This window comes from Ochotona princeps, chromosome 2 (assembly GCF_030435755.1).
Source record: "Ochotona princeps isolate mOchPri1 chromosome 2, mOchPri1.hap1, whole genome shotgun sequence".
Taxonomy (NCBI): Eukaryota; Metazoa; Chordata; class Mammalia; order Lagomorpha; family Ochotonidae; genus Ochotona; species Ochotona princeps.
In genome coordinates, this window is record NC_080833.1 from 133,896,248 (window position 1) to 133,920,126 (window position 23,879).

Here is a 23,879-nt window from a genome sequence, read left to right on the forward strand (position 1 = left end):
ACACCTTTGCTTAAGTGTCATACCCACATTTGGATATATTTGCTGCCAGAACACTTGGTTTCCATGGCAGCGGGAAATGGCTTGGGCTCTGAACTTGTCTTTGGCTGTGGAGTTTTGAGCGCCTTGAGTGAGGAGCTCCATGTTAGTTTTGTGTGGGTGCTCAAGCTGCTTGATTCCATCCCACTGGGCTCAATGGGCATGGGACCGGAAGTGAGCAAACAGGGTTTCCTAGATAGCTGCCAGGACAGCTGATGGTATGTGAAGTGCATGAGGCAGGTGGAGTTGTTTTGGCAGTGGAAGAGCTGTGCTGCTGCTTCGGGCAGTTGCCATTCACCACCACACTACCTTCCCTAGGTGTCATAGTCACTTTCAGACATATGTGCTGCCAGAGCACTTGGTTTCCATGGCAGCGGGAAATGGCGTGAGCTCTGAACTTGTCTTTGGCTGTGGAGTTTTGAGCACCTTGAGTGAGGAGCTGCATGTTAGTTTTGTGTGGATGCTCAAGCTGCTTGATTCCATCACACTGGGCTCAATGGGCATTGGACCGGAAGTGAGCAAACAGGGTTTCCTAGATAGCTGCCAGGACAGCTGATGGTATGTGAAGTGCATGAGGCAGGTGGATATGTTTTGGCACTGGAAGAGCTGTGCTGCTGCTTCGGGCAGTTGCCATTCACCATCACACTACCTTCCTTAAGTGTCATAGCCACTTTCAGACATATGTGCTGCCAGAGCACTTGGTTTCCATGGCAGCGGGAAATGGCTTAGGCTCTGAACTTGTCTTTGGCTGTGGAGTTTTGAGTGCCTTGAGTGAGGAGCTCCATGTTAGTTTTGTGTGGGTGCTCAAGCTGCTTGATTCCATCCCACTGGGATCAGTGGGCATTGGACCGGAAGTGAGCAAACAGGGTTTCCTAGATATCTGCCAGGACAGCTGATGGTATCTGAATTTTGTGAGGCAGGTGGAGTTGTTTTGGCAGTGGAAGAGCTGTGCTGCTGCTTCGGGCAGTTGCCATTCACCACCACACTACCTTCCCTAGGTGTCATAGCCACTTTCAGATATATGTGCTGCCAGAGCACTTGGTTTCCATGGCAGCGGGAAATGGCTTGGGCACTGAACTTGTCTTTGGCTGTGGAGTTTTGAGTGCCTTGAATGAGGAGCTCCATGTTAGTTTTGTGTGGGTGCTCAAGCTGCTTGATTCCATCCCACTGGGATCAGTGGGCATTGTACCGGAAGTGACCAAACAGGGTTTCCTAGATAGTTGCCAGGACAGCTGATGGTATGTAACGTTCATGAGGCAGGTGGAGTTGTTTTGGCACTGGAAGAGCTGTGCTGCTGCTTCGGGCAGTTGCCATTCACCACCACACTACCTTCCCTAGGTGTCATAGCCACTTTCAGACATATGTGCTGCCAGAGCACTTGGTTTCCATGGCAGCGGGAAATGGCTTGGGCGCTGAAATTGTCTTTGGCGGTGGAGTTTTGAGCGCCTTGAGTGAGGAGCTCCATGTTAGTTTTGTGTGGGTGCCCAAGCTGCTTGATTCCATCCCACTGGGCTCAATGGGCATGGGACCAGAAGTGAACAAACAGGGTTTCCTGGATAGCTGTTAGGACAGCTGATGGTATCTGAATTTTGTGAGGCAGGTGGAGATGTTTTGGCACTGGAAGAGCTGTGCTGCTGCTTCGGGCAGTTGCCATTCACCACCACACTACCTTCCCTAGGTGTCATAGCCACTTTCAGACACATGTGCTGCCAGAGCACTTGGTTTCCATGGCAGCGGGAAATGACTTGGGCACTGAACTTGTGTTTGGCTGTGGAGTTTTGAGTGCCTTGAATGAAGAGCTGCATGTTAGTTTTGTGTGGGTGCTCAAGCTGCTTGATTCCATCCCACTGGGCTCAATGGGCATTGGACCGGAAGTGAGCAAACAGGGTTTCCTAGATAGCTGCCAGGACAGCTGATGGTATGTGAAGTGCATGAGGCAGGTGGAGTTGTTTTGGCACTGGAAGAGCTGTGCTGCTGCTTCGGGCAGTTGCCATTCACCACCACACTACCTTCCCTAGGGGTCATAGCCACTTTCAGACACATGTGCTGCCAGAGCACTTGGTTTCCATGGCAGCGGGAAATGGCTTGGGCGCTGAACTTGTCTTTGCCTGTGGAGTTTTAACCGTCTTCAGTTAGGAGCTGCATGTTAGTTTTGTGTGGGTGCTCAAGCTGCTTGATTCCATCCCACTGGGCTCAATGGGCATGGGACCGGAAGTAACCAAAGAGGGTTTCCTAGATAGCTGCCAGGACAGCTGATGGTATGTGAAGTGCATGAGGCAGGTGGAGTTGTTTTGGCACTGGAAGAGCTGTGCTGCTGCTTCGGGCAGTTGCCATTCACGACCACACTACCTTCGCTAGGGGTCATAGCCACTTTCAGACATATGTGCTGCCAGGGCACTTGGTTTCCATGGCAGCGGGAAATGGCATTGGCCCTGAACTTGTCTTTGGCTGTGGAGTTTTGAGCGCCTTGAGTGAGGAGCTCCATGTTAGTTTTGTGTGGGTGCTCAAGCTGCTTGATTCCATCCCACTGGGCTCAATGGGCATGGGACCGGAAGTGAGCAAACAGGGTTTCCTAGATAGCTGCCAGGACAGCTGATGGTATGTGAAGTGCATGAGGCAGGTGGAGTTGTTTTGTCACTGGAAGAGCTGTGCTGCTGCTTCGGGCAGTTGCCATTCACCACCACACTACCTTCCCTAGGTGTCATTGCCACTTTCAGACATATGTGCTGCCAGAGCACTTGGTTTCCATGGCAGCGAGAAATGGCTTTGGCCCTAAACTTGTCTTTGGTTGTGGAGTTTTGAGTGCCTTGAGTGAGGAGCTCCATGCTAGTTTTGTGTGGGTGCTCAAGCTGCTTGATTCCATCCCACTGGGCTTAATGGGCATTGGATTGGAAGTGAGCAAACAGGGTTTCCTAGATAGCTGCCAGGACAGCTGATGGTATGTGAAGTGCATGAGGCAGGTGGAGTTGTTTTGGCACTGGAAGAGCTGTGCTGCTGCTTCGGGCAGTTGCCATTCACCACCACACTACCTTCCCTAGGTGTCATAGCCAGTTGCAGACATATGTGCTGCCAGAGCACTTGGTTTCCATGGCAGCGGGAAATGGCATTGGCCCTGAACTTGTCTTTGGCTGTGGAGCTTTGAGTGCCTTGAGTGAGGAGCTCCATGTTAGTTTTGTGTGGGTGCTCAAGCTGCTTGATTCCATCCCACTGGGCTCAATGGGCATTTGACCGGAAGTGAGCAAACAGGGTTTCCTAGATAGCTGCCAGGACAGCTGATGGTATGTGAAGTGCATGAGGCAGGTGGAGTTGTTTTGGCACTGGAAGAGCTGTGCTGCTGCTTCGGGCAGTTGCCATTCACCACCACACTACCTTCCCTAGGTGTCATAGCCACGTTCAGACATATGTGCTGCCAGAGCCCTTGGTTTCCATGGCAGCGGGAAATGGCATTGGCCCTGAACTTGTCTTTGCCTGTGGAGTTTTGAGCGCCTTCAGTGAGGAGCTGCATGTTAGTTTTGTGTGGGTGCTCAAGCTGCTTGATTCCATCCCACTGGGCTTAATGGACATTGGACCGGAAGTGAGCAAACAGAGTTTCCTAGATAGCTGCCAGGACAGCTGATGGTATGTGAAGTGCATGAGGCAGGTGGAGTTGTTTTGGCACTGGAAGAGCTGTGCTGCTGCTTCGGGCAGTTGCCATTCACCACCACACTACCTTCCCTAGGTGTCATAGCCACTTTCAGACATATGTGCTGCCAGAGCACTTGGTTTCCATGGCAACGGGAAATGGCTTGGGCTCTGAACTTGTCTTTGGCTGTGGAGCTTTGAGCACATTGAGTGAGGAGGTGCATGTTAGTTTTGTGTGGGTGCTCAAGCTGCTTGTTTCTGTCCCACTGGGCTCAATGGGTATTGGATTGGAAGTGAGCAAACAGGGTTTCCTAGACAGCTGCCAGGACAGCTGATGGTATGTGAAGTGCATGAGGCAGGTGGAGTTGTTTTGGCACTGGAAGAGCTGTGCTGCTGCTTCGGGCAGTTGCCATTCACCACCACACTACCTTCCCTAGGGGTCATAGCCACTTTCAGACACATGTGCTGCCAGAGCACTTGGTTTCCATGGCAGCGGGAAATGGCTTGGGCCCTGAACTTGTCTTTGGCTGTGGAGTTTTAACCATCTTGAGTGAGGAGCTCCATGTTAGTTTTGTGTGGGTGCTCAAGCTGCTTGATTCCATCCCACTGGGCTCAATGGGCATGGGACCGGAAGTGACCAAACAGGGTTTCCTAGATAGCGGCCAGGACAGCTGATGGTATGTTAAGTGCATGAGGCAGGTGGAGTTATTTTGGCACTGGAAGAGCTGTGCTGCTGCTTCGGGCAGTTGCCATTCACCACCACACTACCTTCCCTAGGTGTCATAGCCACTTTCAGACATATGTGCTGCCAGGGCACTTGGTTTCCATGGCAGCGGGAAATGGCATTGGCCCTGAACTTGTGTTTGGCTGTGGAGCTTTGAGTGCCTTGAGTGAGGAGCTCCATGTTAGTTTTGTGTGGGTGCTCAAGCTGCTTGATTCCATCCCACTGGGCTCAATGGGCATTTGACCGGAAGTGAGCAAACAGGGTTTCCTAGATAGTTGCCAGGACAGCTGATGGTATGTGAAGTGCATGAGGCAGGTGGAGTTGTTTTGGCACTGGAAGAGCTGTGCTGCTGCTTCGGGCAGTTGCCATTCACCACCACACTACCTTCCCTAGGTGTCATAGCCACGTTCAGACATATGTGCTGCCAGAGCCCTTGGTTTCCATGGCAGCGGGAAATGGCATTGGCCCTGAACTTGTCTTTGCCTGTGGAGTTTTGAGCGCCTTCAGTGAGGAGCTGCATGTTAGTTTTGTGTGGGTGCTCAAGCTGCTTGATTCCATCCCACTGGGCTTAATGGACATTGGACCGGAAGTGAGCAAACAGAGTTTCCTAGATAGCTGCCAGGACAGCTGATGGTATGTGAAGTGCATGAGGCAGGTGGAGTTGTTTTGGCACTGGAAGAGCTGTGCTGCTGCTTCGGGCAGTTGCCATTCACCACCACACTACCTTCCCTAGGTGTCATAGCCACTTTCAGACATATGTGCTGCCAGGGCACTTGGTTTCCATGGCAGCGGGAAATTGCATTGGCCCTGAACTTGTCTTTGCCTGTGGAGTTTTGAGCGCCTTCAGTGAAGAGCTGCATGTTAGTTTTGTGTGGGTGCTCAAGCTGCTTGATTCCATCCCACTGGGCTCAATGGGCATGGGACCGGAAGTGAGCAAACAGGGTTTCCTAGATAGCTGCCAGGACAGCTTATGGTATGTGAAGTTCATGAGGCAGGTGGAGTTGTTTTGTCACTGGAAGAGCTGTGCTGCTGCTTCGGGCAGTTGCCATTCACCACCACACTACCTTCCCTAGGTGTCATAGCCACTTTCAGACATATGTGCTGCCAGAGCCCTTGGTTTCCATGGCAGCGAGACATGGCTTTGGCCCTAAACTTGTCTTTGGCTGTGGAGTTTTGAGTGCCTTGAGTGAGGAGCTCCATGCTAGTTTTGTGTGGGTGCTCAAGCTGCTTGATTCCATCCCACTGGGCTCAATGGGCATGGGACCGGAATTGAGCAAACGGTTTCCTAGAGAGCGGCCAGGACAGCTGGTGTTATGTGAAGTGCATCAGGCAGGTGGAGTTGTTTTGGTACTGGAAGAGCTGTGCTGCTGCTTCGGGCAGTTGCCATTCACCACCACCCTACCTTCCCTAGGTGTCATAACCACTTTCAGACATATGTGCTGCCAGAGCACTTGGTTTCCATGGCAACGGGAAATGGCTTGGGCTCTGAACTTGTCTTTGGCTGTGGAGCTTTGAGCACATTGAGTGAGGAGGTGCATGTTAGTTTTGTGTGGGTGCTCAAGCTGCTTGTTTCTGTCCCACTGGGCTCAATGGGCATTGGATTGGAAGTGAGCAAACAGGGTTTCCTAGACAGCTGCCAGGACAGCTGATGGTATGTGAAGTGCATGAGGCAGGTGGAGTTGTTTTGGCACTGGAAGAGCTGTGCTGCTGCTTCGGGCAGTTGCCATTCACCACCACACTACCTTCCCTAGGGGTCATAGCCACTTTCAGACACATGTGCTGCCAGAGTACTTGGTTTCCATGGCAGCGGGAAATGGCTTGGGCGGTGAACTTGTCTTTGCCTGTGGAGTTTTGAGCGCCTTCAGTGAGGAGCTCCATGCTAGTTTTGTGTGGGTGCTCAAGCTGCTTGATTCCATCCCACTGGGCTCAATGGGCATGGGACCGGAAGTGAGCAAACAGGGTTTCCTAGATAGCTGCCAGGACAGCTGATGGTATGTGAAGTGCATGAGGCAGGTGGAGTTGTTTTGTCACTGGAAGAGCTGTGCTGCTGCTTCGGGCAGTTGCCATTCACCACCACACTACCTTCCCTAGGTGTCATTGCCACTTTCAGACATATGTGCTGCCAGAGCCCTTGGTTTCCATGGCAGCGAGAAATGACTTTGGCCCTAAACTTGTCTTTGGCTGTGGAGCTTTGAGTGCCTTGAGTGAGGAGCTCCATGCTAGTTTTGTGTGGGTGCTCAAGCTGCTTGATTCCATCCCACTGGGCTCAATGGGCATGGGACCGGAAGTGACCCAACACGGTTTCCTAGAGAGCGGCCAGGACAGCTGGTGGTGTGTGAAGTGCATGAGGCTGGTGGAGTTGTTTTGGCACTGGAAGAGCTGTGCTGCTGCTTCGGGCAGTTGCCATTCACCACCACACTACCTTCCCTAGCTGTCATAGCCACTTGCAGACATATGTGCTGCCAGAGCACTTGGTTTCCATGGCAGTGGGAAATGGCTTGGGCATTGAACTTGTCTTTGGCTGTGGAGCTTTGAGCGCATTGAGTGAGGATGTGCATGTTAGTTTTGTGTGGGTGCTCAAGCTGCTTGTTTCCATCCCACTGGGCTCAATGGGCATTGGATTGGAAGTGAGCAAACAGGGTTTCCTAGACAGCTGCCAGGACAGCTGATGGTATGTGAAGTGCATGAGGCAGGTGGAGTTGTTTTGGCACTGGAAGAGCTGTGCTGCTGCTTCGGGCAGTTGCCATTCACCACCACACTACCTTCCCTAGGTGTCATAGCCACTTTCAGACATATGTGCTGCCAGGGCACTTGGTTTCCATGGCAGCGGGAAATGGCATTGGCCCTGAACTTGTCTTTGGCTGTGGAGCTTTGAGCGCCTTGAGTGAGGAGCTCCATGTTAGTTTTGTGTGGGTGCTCAAGCTGCTTGATTCCATCTCACTGGGCTTAATGGGCATTTGACCGGAAGTGAGTAAACAGGGTTTCCTAGATAGTTGCCAGGACAGCTGATGGTATGTGAAGTGCATGAGGCAGGTGGAGTTGTTTTGGCACTGGAAGAGCTGTGCTGCTGCTTCGGGCAGTTGCCATTCACCACCACACTACCTTCCCTAGGTGTCATTGCCACTTTCAGACATATGTGCTGCCAGAGCCCTTGGTTTCCATGGCAGCGTGAAATGGCTTTGGCCCTAAACTTGTCTTTGCCTGTGGAGTTTTGAGTGCCTTGAGTGAGGAGCTCCATGTTGCTTTTGTGTGGGTGCTCAAGCTGCTTGATTCCATCCCACTGGGCTCAATGGGCATGGGACCAGAAGTGAGCAAACAGGGTTTCCTAGAGAGCGGCCAGGACAGCTGGTGTTATGTGAAGTGCATCAGGCAGGTGGAGTTGTTTTGGTACTGGAAGAGCTGTGCTGCTGCTTCGGGCAGTTGCCATTCACCACCACACTACCTTCCCTAGCTGTCATAGCCACGTTCAGACATATGTGCTGCCAGAGCCCTTGGTTTCCATGGCAGCGGGAAATGGCTTGGGCCCTGAACTTGTCTTTGGCTGTGGAGTTTTGAGCGCCTTCAGTGAGGAGGTGCATGTTAGTTTTGTGTGGGTGCTCAAGCTGCTTGATTCCATCCCACTGGGCTCAATGGGCATGGGACCGGAAGTGACCAAACAGGGTTTCCTAGAAATCTGCCAGGACAGCTGATGGTATGTGAAGTGCATGAGGCAGGTGGAGTTGTTTTGGTACTGGAAGAGCTGTGCTGCTGCTTCGGGCAGTTGCCATTCACCACCACACTACCTTCCCTAGCTGTCATAGCCACTTTCAGACATATGTGCTGCCAGAGCACTTGGTTTCCATGGCAGCGGGAAATGGCTTGGGCGCAGAACTTGTCTTTGGCTGTGGAGCTTTGTGTGCCTTCAGTGAGGAGCTCCATGTTAGTTTTGTATGAGTGCTCAAGCTGCTTGTTTCCATCCCACTGGGCTCAATGGGCATGGGACCGGAAGTGACCCAACAGGGTTTCATAGATAGCTGCCAGGACAGCTGATGGTATGTGAAGTTCATGAGGCAGGTGGAGTTGTTTTGGCACTGGAAGAGCTGTGCTGCTGCTTCGGGCAGTTGCCATTCACCACCACACTACCTTCCCTAGGTGTCATAGCCACTTTCAGACATATGTGCTGCCAGAGCACTTGGTTTCCATGGCAGCGGGAAATGGCTTTGGGCCTTGAACTTGTCTTTGGCTGTGGAGTTTTGAGCGCCTTGAGTGAGGATGTGCATGTTAGTTTTGTGTGGGTGCTCAAGCTGCATGATTCTATCCCTCTGGGCTCAATGGGCATGGGACCGGAAGTGAGCAAACAGGGTTTCCTAGATAGCTGCTAGGACAGCTGATGGTATGTGAAGTGCATGAGGCAGGTGGAGTTGTTTTGGCACTGGAAGAGCTGTGCTGCTGCTTCGGGCAGTTGCCATTCACCACCACACTACCTTCCCTTGGTGTCATAGCCACTTTCAGACATATGTGCTGCCAATGCACTTGGTTTCCATGGCAGCGGGAAATGGCATTGGCCCTGAACTTGTCTTTGCCTGTTGAGTTTTGAGCGCCTTGAGTGAGGAGCTCCATGTTAGTTTTGTGTGGGTGCTCAAGCTGCTTGATTCCATCCCACTGGGCTCAATGTGCATTGGACCGGAAGTGACCAAACTGGGTTAACTAGAGAGCTGCCAGGACAGCTGATGGTATGTGAAGTGCATGAGGCAGGTGGAGTTGTTTTGGCAGTGGAAGAGCTGTGCTGCTGCTTCGGGCAGTTGCCATTCACCACCACACTACCTTCCCTAGGTGTCATAGCCACTTTCAGACATATTTGCTGCCAGAGCACTTGGTTTCCATGGCAGCGGGAAATCGCTTGGGCGCTGAACTTGTCTTTGGCTGTGGAGTTTTGAGTGCCTTGAGTGAGGAGCTCCATGTTAGTTTTGTGTGGGTGCTCAAGCTGCTTGATTCCATCCCACTGGGCTCAATGGGCATGGGACCGGAATTGCGCAAACAGGGTTTCCTAGATAGCTGCCAGGACAGCTGATGGTATGTGAAGTGCATGAGGTAGGTGGAGTTGTTTTGGCACTGGAAGAGCTGTGCTGCTGCTTCGGGCAGTTGCCATTGACCACCACACTACCTTCCCTAGGTGTCATAGCCACTTTCAGACATATGTGCTGCCAGAGCACTTGGTTTCCATGGCAGTGGGAAATGGCTTGGGCCCTGAACTTGTCTTTGGCTGTGGAGTTTTGAGCGCCTTGAGTGAGAAGCTGCATGTTAGTTTTGTGTGGGTGCTCAAGCTGCTTGATTCCATCCCACTGGGCTCAATGGGCATGGGACCGGAAGTGACCAAACAGGGTTTCCTAGATAGCTGCCAGGACAGCTGATGGTATGTGAAGTTCATGAGGCAGGTGGAGTTGTTTTGGCACTGGAAGAGCTGTGCTGCTGCTTCGGGCAGTTGCCATTCACCACCACACTACCTTCCCTAGGGGTCATAGCCACTTTCACACATATGTGCTGCCAGAGCCCTTGCTTTCCATGGCAGCAGGAAATGGCTTGGGCGCTGAACTTGTCTTGGCTGTGGAGCGTTGAGTGCCTTGAGTGAGGAGCTCCATGTTAATTTTGTGTGGGTGCTCAAGCTGCTTGATTCTATCCCACTGGGCTCAATGGGCATGGGACCAGAAGTGAGCAAACAGGGTTTCCTAGATAGCTGCCAGGACAGCTGATGGTATATGAAGTGCTTGAGGCAGGTGGAGTTATTTTGGCACTGGGAGAGCTGTGCTGCTGCTTCGGGCTGTTGCCATTCACCACCACACTACCTTCCCTAGGTGTCATAGCCACTTTCAGACATATGTGCTGCCAGAGCACTTGGTTTCCATGGCAGCGGGAAATGGCTTTGGGCCTTGAACTTGTCTTTGGCTGTGGAGTTTTGAGCGCCTTGAGTGAGGATGTGCATGTTAGTTTTGTGTGGGTGCTCAAGCTGCATGATTCTATCCCTCTGGGCTCAATGGGCATGGGACCGGAAGTGAGCAAACAGGGTTTCCTAGATAGCTGCTAGGACAGCTGATGGTATGTGAAGTGCATGAGGCAGGTGGAGTTGTTTTGGCACTGGAAGAGCTGTGCTGCTGCTTCGGGCAGTTGCCATTCACCACCACACTACCTTCCCTAGCTGTCATAGCCACTTTCAGACATATGTGCTGCCAGAGCACTTGGTTTCCATGGCAGCGGGAAATGGCTTGTGCCCTGAACTTGTCTTTGGCTGTGGAGTTTTGAGCGCATTGAGTGAGGAGCTCCATGTTAGTTTTGTGTGGGTGCTCAAGCTGCTTGATTCCATCCCACTGGGCTCAATGGGCATGGGACCGGAATTGAGCAAATAGGGTTTCCTAGATAGCTGCCAGGACAGCTGATGGTATGTGAAGTGCATGAGGCAGGTGGAGTTGTTTTGCCACTGGAAGAGCTGTGCTGCTGCTTCGGGCAGTTGCCATTCACCACCACACTACCTTCCCTAGGTGTCATAGCCACTTTCAGACATATGTGCTGCCAGAGCACTTGGTTTCCACTACACCGGGAAATGGCTTTGGCCCTGAACTTGTCTTTGGCTGTGGAGTTTTGAGTGCCTTGAGTGAGGAGCTTCATGTTAGTTTTGTGTGGGTGCTCAAGCTGCTTGTGTCTGTCCAACTGGGCTCAATGGGCATGGACCGGAAGTGACCCAACAGGGTTTCCTAGATACCTGCCAGGACAGCTGATGGTATGTGAAGTGCATGAGGCAGGTGGAGTTGTTTTGGCACTGGAAGAGCTGTGCTGCTGCTTCGGGCAGTTGCCATTCACCACCACACTACCTTCCCTAGGTGTCATAGCCACTTTCAGACATATGTGCTGCCAGAGCCCTTGGTTTCCATGGCAGCAGGAAATGGCTTGGGCCCTGAACTTGTCTTTGACTGTGGAGATTTGAGCGCCTTGAGTGAGGAGCTCCATGTTAGTTTTGTGTGGGTGCTCAAGCTGCTTGATTCCATCCCACTGGGCTCAATGGGCATGGGACCGGAAGTGACCAAACAGGGTTTCCTAGATAGCGGCCAGGACAGCTGATGGTATGTGAAGTGCATGAGGCAGGTGGAGTTGTTTTGGCACTGGAAGAGCTGTGCTGCTGCTTCGGGCAGTTGCCATTCACCACCACACTACCTTCCCTAGGTGTCATAGCCACATTCAGACATATGTGCTGCCAGAGCACTTGGTTTCCATGGCAGCAGGAAATGGCTTGGGCGCTGAACTTGTCTTGGCTGTGGAGCGTTGAGTGCATTCAGTGAGGAGCTCCATGTTAGTTTTTTGTGGGTGCTCAAGCTGCTTGATTCCATCCCACTGGGCTCAATGGGCATTGGACCGGAAGTGAGCAAAAAGGGTTACCTAGAGAGCTGCCAGGACAGCTGATGGTATGTGAAGTGCATAAGGCAGGTGGAGTTGTTTTGGCACTGGAAGAGCTGTGCTGCTGCTTCGGGCAGTTGCCATTCACCACCACACTACCTTCCCTAGGTGTCATAGCCACTTTCAGACATATGTGCTGCCAGAGCACTTGCTTTCCATGGCAGCGGGAAATGGCTTTGGCTCCGAACTTGTCTTTGGCTGTGGAGTTTTGAGCACCTTGAGTGGGGAGCTCCATGTTAGCTTTGTGTGGGTGCTCAAGCTGCTTGATTCTATCCCACTGGGCTCAATGGGCATGGGACCGGAAGTGAGCAAACAGGGTTTCCTAGATAGCTGCTAGGACAGCTGATGGTATGTGAAGTGCATGAGGCAGGTGGAGTTGATTTGGCACTGGAAGAGCTGTGCTGCTGCTTCGGGCAGTAGCCATTCACCACCACACTACCTTCCCCAGGTGTCATACCACTTTCAGGCATATGTTCTGCCAGAGCCCTTGGTTTCCATGGCAGCGGGAAATGGCTTGGGCTCTGAACTTGTCTTTGGCTGTGGAGATTTGAGCGCCTTGAGTGAGGAGGTGCATGTTAGTTTTGTGTGGGTGCTCAAGCTGCTTGATTCCATCCCACTGGGCTCAATGGGCATTGGACCGGAAGTGACCAAACAGGGTTTCCTAGATATCTGCTAGGACAGCTGATGGTATGTGAAGTTCATGAGGCAGGTGGAGTTGTTTTGGCACTGGGTGAGCTGTGCTGCTGCTTCGGGCAGCTGCCATTCACCACCACACTACCTTCCCTAGGGGTCATAGCCACTTTCAGACATATGTGCTGCCAGAGCACTTGGTTTCCATGGCAGCAGGAAATGGCTTGGGCGCTGAACTGGTCTTTGGCTGTGGAGTTTTGAGTGCCTTCAGTGAGGAGCTCCATGTTAGTTTTGTGTGGGTGCTCAAGCTGCTTGATTCCATCCCACTGGGCTCAATGGGCATGGGACCGGAAGTGAGCAAACAGCGTTTCCTAGATAGCTGCCAGGACAGCTGATGGTATGTGAAGTTCATGAGGCAGGTGGAGTTGTTTTGGCACTGGAAGAGCTGTGCTGCTGCTTCGGGCAGTTGCCATTCACCACCACACTACCTTCCCTAGGTGTCATAGCCACTTTCAGACATATGTGCTGCCAGAGCACTTGGTTTCCATGGCAGCAGGAAATGGCTTGGGCCCTGAACTTGTCTTTGGCTGTGGAGTTTTGAGCGCCTTGAGTGAGGAGCTGCATGTTAGTTTTGTGTGGGTGCTCAAGCTGCTTGATTCCATCCCACTGGGCTCAATGGGCATGGGACCGGAAGTGACCAAACAGGGTTTCCTAGATAGCGGCCAGGACAGCTGATGGTATGTGAAGTGCATGAGGCAGGTGGAGTTGTTTTGGCACTGGAAGAGCTGTGCTGCTGCTTCGGGCAGTTGCCATTCACCACCACACTACCTTCCCTAGGTGTCATAGCCACTTTCAGACATATGTGCTGCCAGAGCACTAGGTTTCCATGGCAGCAGGAAATGGCTTGGGCGCTGAACTTGTCTTGGCTGTGGAGCGTTGAGTACTTTCAGTGAGGAGCTCCATGTTAGTTTTTTGTGGGTGCTCAAGCTGCTTGATTCCATCCCACTGGGCTCAATGGGCATTGGACCGGAATTGAGCAAAAAGGGTTACCTAGAGAGCTGCCAGGACAGCTGATGGTATGTGAAGTGCATAAGGCAGGTGGAGTTGTTTTGGCACTGGAAGAGCTGTGCTGCTGCTTCGGGCAGTTGCCATTCACCACCACACTACCTTCCCTAGGTATCATAGCCACTTTCAGACATATGTGCTGCCAGAGCACTTGGTTTCCATGGCAGCGGAAAATGGCTTGGGCTCTGAACTTGTGTTTGGCTGTGGAGTTTTGAGCAGCTTGAGTGAGGAGCTCCATGTTAGTTTTGTGTGGGTGCTCAAGCTGCTTGATTCCATCCCACTGGGCTCAATGGCATGGGACCGGAAGTGAGCAAACAGGGTTTCCAAGATTGCTGACACGACAGCTGATGGTATGTGAAGTGCATGAGGCAGGTGGAGTTGTTTTGTCACTGGAAGAGCTGTGCTGCTGCTTCGGGCAGTTGCCATTCACCACCACACTACCTTCCCTAGGTGGCATAGCCACTTTCAGACATATGTGCTGCCAGAGCACTTGGTTTCCATGGCAGCGGGAAATGGCATTGGCCCTGAACTTGTCTTTGGCTGTGGAGTTTTGAGCGCCTTGAGTGAGGAGCTCCATGTTAGTTTTGTGTGGGTGCTCAAGCTGCTTGATTCTATCCCCCTGGGCTCAATGGGCATGGGACCGGAAGTGAGCCAACAGGGTTTCCTAGATAGCTGCCAGGACAGCTGATGGTATGTGAAGTGCATGAGGCAGGTGGAGTTTTTTTGGCACTGGAAGAGCTGTGCTGCTGCTTCGGGCAGTTGCCATTCACCACCACACTACCTTAACTAGGTGTCATAGCCACTTTCAGACATATGTGCTGCCAGAGCACTTCGTTTCAATGGCAGCGGGAAATGGCTTCGGCTCTGAACTTGTCTTTGGCTGTGGAGTTTTGAGCGCCTTGAGTAAGGAGCTCCATGTTAGTTTTGTGTGGGTGCTCAAGCTGCTTGATTCCATCCCACTGGGCTCAATGGGCATGGGACCGGAAGTGACCAAACAGGGTTTCCTAGATATCTGCTAGGACAGCTGATGGTATGTGAAGTTCATGAGGCAGGTGGAGTTGTTTTGGCACTGGGTGAGCTGTGCTGCTGCTTCGGGCAGCTGCCATTAACCACCACATTACTTTCCCTAGGTGTCATAGCCACTTTCAGACATATGTGCTGCCAGAGCACTTGGTTTCCATGGCAGCAGGAAATGGCTTGGTCGCTGAACTTGTCTTTGGCTGTGGAGTTTTGAGTGCCTTCAGTGAGGAGCTCCATGTTAGTTTTGTGTGGGTGCTCAAGCTGCTTGATTCCATCCCACTGGGCTCAATGGGCATGGGACCGGAAGTGAGCAAACAGGGTTTCCTAGATAGCTGTCAGGACAGCTGATGGTATGTGAAGTGCATGAGGCAGGTGGAGTTGTTTTGGCACTGGAAGAGCTGTGCTGCTGCTTCGGGCAGTTGCCATTCACCACCACACTACCTTCCCTAGGTGTCATAGCCACTTTCAGACATATGTGCTGCCAGAGCCCTTGGTTTCCATGGCAGCGGGAAATGGCTTGGGCTCTGAACTTGCCTTTGGCTGTGGAGTTTTGATCGCCTTGAGTGAGGAGGTGCATGTTAGTTTTGTGTGGGTGCTCAAGCTGCTTGATTCCATCCCACTGGGCTCAATGGGCATGGGACCGGAAGTGAGCAAACAGGGTTTCCTAGATAGCTGCCAGGACAGCTGATGGTATGTGAAGTGTATGAGGCAGGTGGAGTTGTTTTGGCACTGGAAGAGCTGTGCTGCTGCTTCGGGCAGTTGCCATTCCCACCACACTACCTTCCCCAGGTGTCATAGCCACTTTCAGACATATGTGCTGCCAGAGCACTTGGTTTCCATGGCAGCGGGAAATGGCTTGGGCCCTGAACTTGTCTTTGTCTGTGGAGTTTTGAGTGCCTTGAGTGAGGAGCTGCATGTTAGTTTTGTGTGGGTGCTCAAGCTGCTTGATTCTATCCCACTGGGCTCAATGGGCATGGGACCGGAAGTGACCAAACAGGGTTTCCTAGATATCTGCCAGGACAGCTGATGGTATGTGAAGTGCATGAGGCAGGTGGAGTTGTTTTGGCACTGGAAGAGCTGTGCTGCTGCTTCGGGCAGTTGCCATTCACCACCACACTACCTTCCCTAGGTGTCATAGCCACTTTCAGACATATGTGCTGCCAGAGCCCTTGGTTTCCATGGCAGCGGGAAATGGCTTGGGCGCTGAACTTGTCTTTGGCTGTGGAGATTTGAGCGCCTTGAGTGAGGAGCTCCATGTTAGTTTTGTGTGGGTGCTCAAGCTGCTTGATTCCATCCCACTGGGCTCAATGGGCATTTGACCGGAAATGAGCAAACAGGTTTTCCTAGATAGCTGCCAGGACAGCTGATGGTATGTGAAGTGCATGAGGCAGGTGGAGTTGTTTTGGCACTGGAAGAGCTGTGCTGCTGCTTCGGGCAGTTGCCATTCACCACCACACTACCTTCCCTAGGTGTCATAGCCACTTTCAGACATATGTGCTGCCAGAGCCCTTGGTTTCCATGGCAGTGGGAAATGGCTTTGGCCCTGAACTTGTCTTTGGCTGTGGAGATTTGAGCACCTTGAGTGAGGAGGTGCATGTTAGTTTTGTGTGGGTGCTCAAGCTGCTTGATTCCATCCCACTGGGCTCAATGGGCATGGGACCGGAAGTGAGCAAACAGGGTTTCCTAAATAGCTGCCACAACAGCTGATGGTATGTGAAGTGCATGAGGCAGGTGGAGTTGTTTTGGCACTGGAAGAGCTGTGCTGCTGCTTCGGGCAGTTGCCATTAACCACCACACTACCTTCCCTAGGTGTCATAGCCACTTTCAGACATATGTGCTGCCAGAGCACTTGGTTTCCATGGCAGCGGGAAATGGCTTTGGCCCTGAACTTGTCTTTGTCTGTGGAGTTTTGAGCGCCTTGAGTGAGGAGCTCCATGTTAGTTTTGTGTGGGTGCTCAAGCTGCTTGATTCCATCCCACTGGGCTCAATGGGCATTGGACCTTGAAGTGAGCAAACAGGGTTTCCTAGATAGCTGCCAGGACAGCTGATGGTATGTGAAGTGCATGAGGCAGGTGGAGTTGTTTTGGCACTGGAAGAGCTGTGCTGCTGCTTCGGGCAGTTGCCATTCACCACCACACTACCTTCCCTAGGTGTCATAGTCACTTCCAGACATATGTGCTGCCAGAGCCCTTGGTTTCCATGGCAGCGGGACATGGCTTGGGCCCTGAACTTGCCTTTGGCTGTGGAGTTTTGGGCACCTTGAGTGAGGAGGTGCATGTTAGTTTTGTGTGGGTGCTCAAGCTGCTTGATTCCATCCTACTGGGCTCAAAGGGCATGGGACCGGAAGTGAGCAAACAGGGTTTCCTAGATAGCTGCTAGGACAGCTGATGGTATGTGAAGTGCATGAGGCAGGTGGAGTTGTTTTGGCACTGGGAGAGCTGTGCTGCTCCTTAGGCCTGCTGCCATTAACCACCACACTATCTTCCCTAGGTGTCATAGCCACTTTCAGACATATGTGCTGCCAGAGCACTTGGTTTCCATGGCAGCGGGAAATGGCATTGGCCCTGAACTTGTCTTTGGCTGTGGAGTTTTGAGCGCCTTGAGTGAGGAGCTGCATGTTAGGTTTGTGTGGGTGCTCAAGCTGCTTGATTCCATCCCACTGGGCTCAATGGGCATTGGACTGGAAGTGAGCAAACAGGGTTTCCTAGATAGCTGCCAGGACAGCTGATGGTATGTGAAGTTCATGAGGCAGGTGGAGTTGTTTTGGCACTGGAAGAGCTGTGCTGCTGCTTCGAGCAGTTGCCATTCACCACCACACTACCTTCCCTAGGTGGCATAGCCACTTTCAGACATATGTGCTGCCAGAGCACTTGGTTTCCATGGCAGCGGGAAATGGCTTGGGCCCTGAACTTGCCTTTGGCTGTGGAGTTTTGGGCGCCTTGAGTGAGGAGCTGCATGTTAGTTTTGTGTGGGTGCTCAAGCTGCTTGATTCCATCCCACTGGGCTCAATGGGCATGGGACCGGATGTGACCCAACAGGGTTTCCTAGATAGCTGCCAGGACAGCTGATGGTATGTGAAGTTCATGAGGCAGGTGGAGTTGTTTTGGCACTGGAAGAGCTGTGCTGCTGCTTCGGGCAGTTGCCATTCACCACCACACTACTTTCCCTAGGTGTCATAGCCACTTTCAGACATATGTGCTGCCAGAGCCCTTGGTTTCCATGGCAGCGGGAAATGGCTTTGGCCCTGAACTTGCCTTTGGCTGTGGAGTTTTGAGCGCCTTGAGTGAGGAGCTCCATGTTAGTTTTGTGTGGGTGCTCAAGCTGCTTGATTCCATCCCACTGGGCTCAATGGGCATGGGACCGGAAGTGAGCAAACAGCGTTTCCTAGATAGCTGCCAGGACAGCTGATGGTATGTGAAGTTCATGAGGCAGGTGGAGTTGTTTTGGCACTGGAAGAGCTGTGCTGCTGATTTGGGCAGTTGCCATTCACCACCACACTACCTTCCCTTGGTGTCATAGCCACTTTCAGACATATGTGCTGCCAGAGCACTTGGTTTCCATGGCAGCAGGAAATGGCTTGGGCGCTGAACTTGTCTTTGGCTGTGGAGTTTTGAGTGCCTTGAGTGAGGAGCTCCATGTTAGTTTTGTGTGGGTGCTCAAGCTGCTTGATTCCATCCCACTGGGCTCAATGGGCATGGGACCGGAAGTGAGCAAACAGCGTTTCCTAGATAGCTGCCAGGACAGCTGATGGTATGTGAAGTTCATGAGGCAGGTGGAGTTGTTTTGGCACTGGAAGAGCTGTGCTGCTGCTTCGGGCAGTTGCCATTCACCACCACACTACCTTCCCTAGGTGTCATAGCCACTTTCAGACATATGTGCTGCCAGAGTCCTTGGTTTCCATGGCAGCGGGAAATGGCATTGGCCCTGAACTTGTCTTTGTCTGTGGAGTTTTGAGCGCCTTGAGTGAGGAGCTCCATGTTAGTTTTGTGTGGGTGCTCAAGCTGCTTGATTCCATCCCACTGGGCTCAATGGGCATGGGACCGGAAGTGACAAACAGCGTTTCCTAGATAGCTGCCAGGACAGCTGATGCTATGTGAAGTGCATGAGGCCGGTGGAGTTGTTTTGGCACTGGAAGAGCTGTGCTGCTGCTTCGGGCAGTTGCCATTCACCACCACACTACCTTCAATAGGTGTCATAGCCACTTTCAGACATATGTGCTGCCAGAGCACTTGGTTTCCATGGTAGCGGGAAATGGCTTGGGCTTTGAACTGGTCTTTGGCTGTGTAGTTTTGGGCGCCTTGAGTGAGGAGCTGCATGTTAGTTTTGTGTGGGTGCTCAAGCTGCTTGATTCTATCCCACTGGGCTCAATGGGCATGGGACCGGAAGTAACCAAACAGGGTTTCCTAGATAGCTGCCACGACAGCTGATGGTATGTGAAGTTTGTGATTTGTGTGGAGTTGTTTTGGCACTGGAAGAGCTGTGCTGCTGCTTCGGGCAGTTGCCATTCACCATCACACTACCATGCCTAGGTGTCATAGCCACTTTCAGACATATGTGCTGCCAGAACACTTGGTTTCCATGGCAGCGGGAAATGGCTTTGGCCCTGAACTTGTGATTGGCTGTGGAGTTTTGAGCGCCTTGAGTTAGGAGCTGCATGTTAGTTTTGTGTGGGTGCTCAAGCTCTTGATTCCATCCCACTGGGCTCAATGGGTATGGGACCGGAAGTGACCAAACACAGTTTAATTGATAGCTGCCACGACAGCTGATGGTATGTGAAGTGCATGAGGCAGGTGGAGTTGTTTTGGCACTGGAAGAGCTGTGCTGCTGCTTCGGGCAGTTGCCATTCACCACCACACTACCTTCCCTAGGTGTCATAGCCACTTTCAGACATATGTGCCAGTAGAGCACTTGGTTTCAATGGCAGCGGGAAATGGCTTGGGCTCTGAACTTGTCTTTGGCTGTGGAGTTTTGAGCGCCATGAGTGAGGAGCTGCATGTTCGTTTTGTGTGGGTGCTCAAGCTGCTTGATTCCATCCCACTGGGATCAATGTGCATGGGACCGGATTTGAGCAAACAGGGTTTCCTAGATAGCTGCCAGGAGAGTGATGGTATGTGAAGTTTGTGATTTATGTAGAGTTGTTTTGGCACTGGAAGAGCTGTTCTGCTGCTTCGGGCAGTTGCCATTCACCACCACACTACCTTCCCTAGGTGTCATAGCCACTTTCAGACATATGTGCTGCCAGAGCACTTGGTTTCCATGGCAGTGGGAAATGGCTTTGGCGTTGAACTTGTCTTTGGCTGTGGAGTTTTGAGCGCCTTGAGTGAGGAGCTGCATGTTAGTTTTGTGTGGGTGCTCAAGCTGCTTGATTCCATCCCACTGGGCTCAATGGGCATGGGACCGGATTTAAGCAAACATGTTTTCCTTGATAGCGGCCAGGACAGCTGATGGTATGTGAAGTTTGTGATTTATGTAGAATTGTTTTGGCACTGGAAGAGCTGTGCTGCTGCTTCGGGCAGTTGCCATTCACCACCACACTACCTTCCCTAGGTGTCATAGCCACTTTCAGACATATGTGCTGCCAGAGCACTTGGTTTCCATGGCAGCGGGAAATGGCTTTGGCACTGAACTTGTGTTTCGCTGTGGAGTTTTGAGCGCCTTGAGTGAGGAGCTGCATGTTAGTTTTGTGTGGGTGCTCAAGCTGCTTGTTTCTGTCCCACTGGGCTCAATGGGTATTGGATTGGAAGTGAGCAAACAGGGTTTCCTAGACAGCTGCCAGGACAGCTGATGGTATGTGAAGTGCATGAGGCAGGTGGAGTTGTTTTGTCACTGGAAGAGCTGTGCTGCTGCTTCGGGCAGTTGCCATTCACCAACACACTACCATGCCTAGGTGTCATAGCCACTTTCAGACATATGTGCTGCCAGAACACTTGGTTTCCATGGCAGCGGGAAATGGCTTTGGCACTGAACTTGTGTTTGGCTGTGGAGTTTTGAGCGCCTTGAGTGAGGAGCTGCATGTTAGTTTTGTGTGGGTGCTCAAGCTGCTTGATTCCATCCCACTGGGCTCAATGTGCATGGGACCGGAAGAGAGCAAACAGGGTTTCCTAGATAGCTGCCAGAACAGCTGATGGTATGTGAAGTTTGTGATTTATGTGGAGTTGTTTTGGCACTGGAAGAGCTGTGCTGCTGCTTCCGGCAGTTGCCATTCACCACCACACTACCTTCCCTAGGTGTCATAGCCACTTTCAGACATATGTGCTGATAGAGCACTTCCTTTCCATGGTAGCGGGAAATGGCTTATGCACTGAACTTGTCTTTGGCTGTGGAGTTTTGAGCGCCTTGAGTGAGGAGCTGCATGTTAGTTTTGTGAAGGTGCTCAAGCTGCTTGATTCTATCCCACTGGGCTCAATGGGCATGGGACCGGAAGTGACCAAACAGGGTTTCCTAAATAGCTGCCTGGACAGCTGATGGTATGTGAAGTGCATGAGGCAGGTGGAGTTGTTTTGGTACAGGAAGAGCTGTGCTGCTGCTTCGGGCAGTTGCCATTCACCACCACACTCCCTTCCCTAGGTGTAATAGTCACTTTCAGACATATGTCCTGATAGAGCACTTGGTTTCCATGGCAGCGGGAAATGGCTTATGCACTGAACTTGTGTTTCGCTGTGGAGTTCTGAACGCCTTGAGTGAGGAGCTCCATGTTAGTTTTGTGTGGGTGCTCAAGCTGCTTGATTCCATCCCACTGGGCTCAATGGGCATGGGATCATAAGTGAGGAAACAGGGTTTCCTAGATAGCTGCCAGGACAGCTGATGGTATGTGAAGTTCATGAGGCAGGTGGAGTTGTTTTGGCACTGGAAGAGCTGTGCTGCTGCTTCGGGCAGTTGCCATTCACCACCACACTACCTTCCCTAGGTGTTATAGGCACTTTCAGACATATGTGCTGCCAGAGCACTTGGTTTCCATGGCAGCGGGAAATGGCTTGGGCGCTGAACTTGTCTTTGGCTGTGGAGTTTTGAGCGCCTTGAGTGAGGAGCTGCATGTTAGTTTTGTGTGGGTGCTCAAGCTGCTTGATTCCATCCCACTGGGCTCAATGGGCATTGGACCGGAAGTGAGCAAAGAGGGTTTCTTCGATAGCTGCCAGGACAGCTGATGGTATGTGAAGTGCATGAGGCCGGTGGAGTTGTTTTGGCACTGGAAGAGCTGTGCTGCTGCTTCGGGCAGTTGCCATTCACCACCACACTACCTTCCCTAGGTGTCATAGCCACTTTCAGACATATGTGCTGCCAGAGCACTTGGTTTCCATGGCAGCGGGAAATGGCTTGGGCTCTGAACTTGTCTTTGTTGTGGAGTTTTGAACGCCTTGATTGAGGAGCTGCATGTTAGTTTTGTGTGGGTGCTCAAGCTGCTTGATTCCATCCCACTGGGCTCAATGGGCATGGGACCGGATTTGAGCAAACAGGGTTTCCTAGATAGCTGCCAGGAGGGGTGATGGTATGTGAAGTTTGTGATTTATGTAGAGTTGTTTTGGCACTGGAAGAGCTGTGCTGCTGCTTCGGGCAGTTGCCATTCACCACCACACTCCCTTCCCTAGGTGTCATAGCCACTTTCAGACATATGTGCTGCCAGAGCACTTGGTTTCCATGGCAGTGGGAAATGGCTTGGGCTTTGAACTTGTCTTTTGCTCTGTAATTTTGGGCGCCTTGAGTGAGGAGCTGCATGTTAGTTTTGTGTGGGTGCTCAAGCTGCTTGATTCTATCCCACTGGGCTCAATGGGCATTGGACCGGAAGTGACCAAACAGTGTTTCCTAGATAGCTGCCTTGACAGCTGATGGTATGTGAAGTGCATGAGGCAGGTGGAGTTGTTTTGGTACAGGAAGAGCTGTGCTGCTGCTTCGGGCAGTTGCCATTCACCACCACACTACCTTCCCTAGGTGTCATAGTCACTTTCAGACATATGTGCTGATAGAGCACTTGGTTTCCATGGCAGCAGGAAATGGCTTGAGCAATGAACTTGTGTTTGGCTGTGGAGTTTTGAGCGCCTTGAAGCAGGAGCTGCATGTTAGTTTTTTGTGGGTGCTCAAGCTGCTTGATTCCATCCCACTGTGCTCAATGGGCATTGGTCTTGAAGTGAGGGTTTCCTCGATAGCTGCCAGGACAGCTGATGGTATGTGAAGTGCATGAGGCAGGTGGAGTTGTTTTGGCACTGGAAGAGCTGTGCTGCTGCTTCGGGCAGTTGCCATTCACCACCACACTACCATGCCTAGGTGTCATAGCCACTTTCAGACATATGTGCTGCCAGAGCACTTGGTTTCCATGGCAGCAGGAAATGGCTTGAGCAATGAACTTGTGTTTGGCTGTGGAGTTTTGAGCGCCTTGAGGGAGGAGCTCCATGTTAGTTTTGTGTGGGTGCTCAAGCTGCTTGATTCCATCCCCCTGGGCTCAAAGAGCATGGGACCGGGAGTGAGCAAACAGGGTTTCCTAGATATCTGCCAGGACAGCTGATGGTATGTGAAGTGCATGAGGCATGTGGAGTTGTTTTGGCACTGGAAGAGCTGTGCTGCTGCTTCGGGCAGTTGCCATTCACCACCACACTACCTTCCCTAGGTGTCATAGCCACTTTCAGACATATGTGCCAGTAGAGCACTTGATTTCCATGGCAGCGGGAAATGGCTTGGGCTCTGAACTTGTCTTTGGCTGTGGAGTTTTGAGCGCCTTGAGTGAGGAGCTGCATGTTAGTTTTGTGTGGGTGCTCAAGCTGCTTGATTCCATCCCACTGGGCTCAATGTGCATGGGACCTGATTTGAGCAAACAGGGTTTCCTAGATAGCTGCCAGGAGGGGTGATGGTATGTGAAGTTTGTGATTTATGTAGAGTTGTTTTGGCACTGGAAGAGCTGTGCTGCTGCTTCGGGCAGTTGCCATTCACCACCACACTACCTTCAATAGGTGTCATAGCCACTTTCAGACATATGTGCTGCCAGAGCACTTGGTTTCCATGGTAGCGGGAAATGGCTTGGGCTTTGAACTTGTCATTTGCTTTGTAATTTTGGGCGCCTTGAGTGAGGAGCTGCATGTTAGTTTTGTGTGGGTGCTCAAGCTGCTTGATTCCATCCCACTGGGCTCAATGGGAATTGGACCGGAAGTGACCAAACAGGGTTTCCTAGATAGCTGCCTGGACAGCTGATGGTATGTGAAGTGCATGAGGAAGGTGGAGTTGTTTTGGCACTGGAAGAGCTGTGTTGCTGCTTCGGGCAGTTGCCATTCACCACCACACTACCTTCCCTAGGTGTCATAGTCACTTTCAGACATATGTGCTGATAGAGCACTTGGTTTCCATGGCAGCAGGAAATGGCTTGAGCAATGAACTT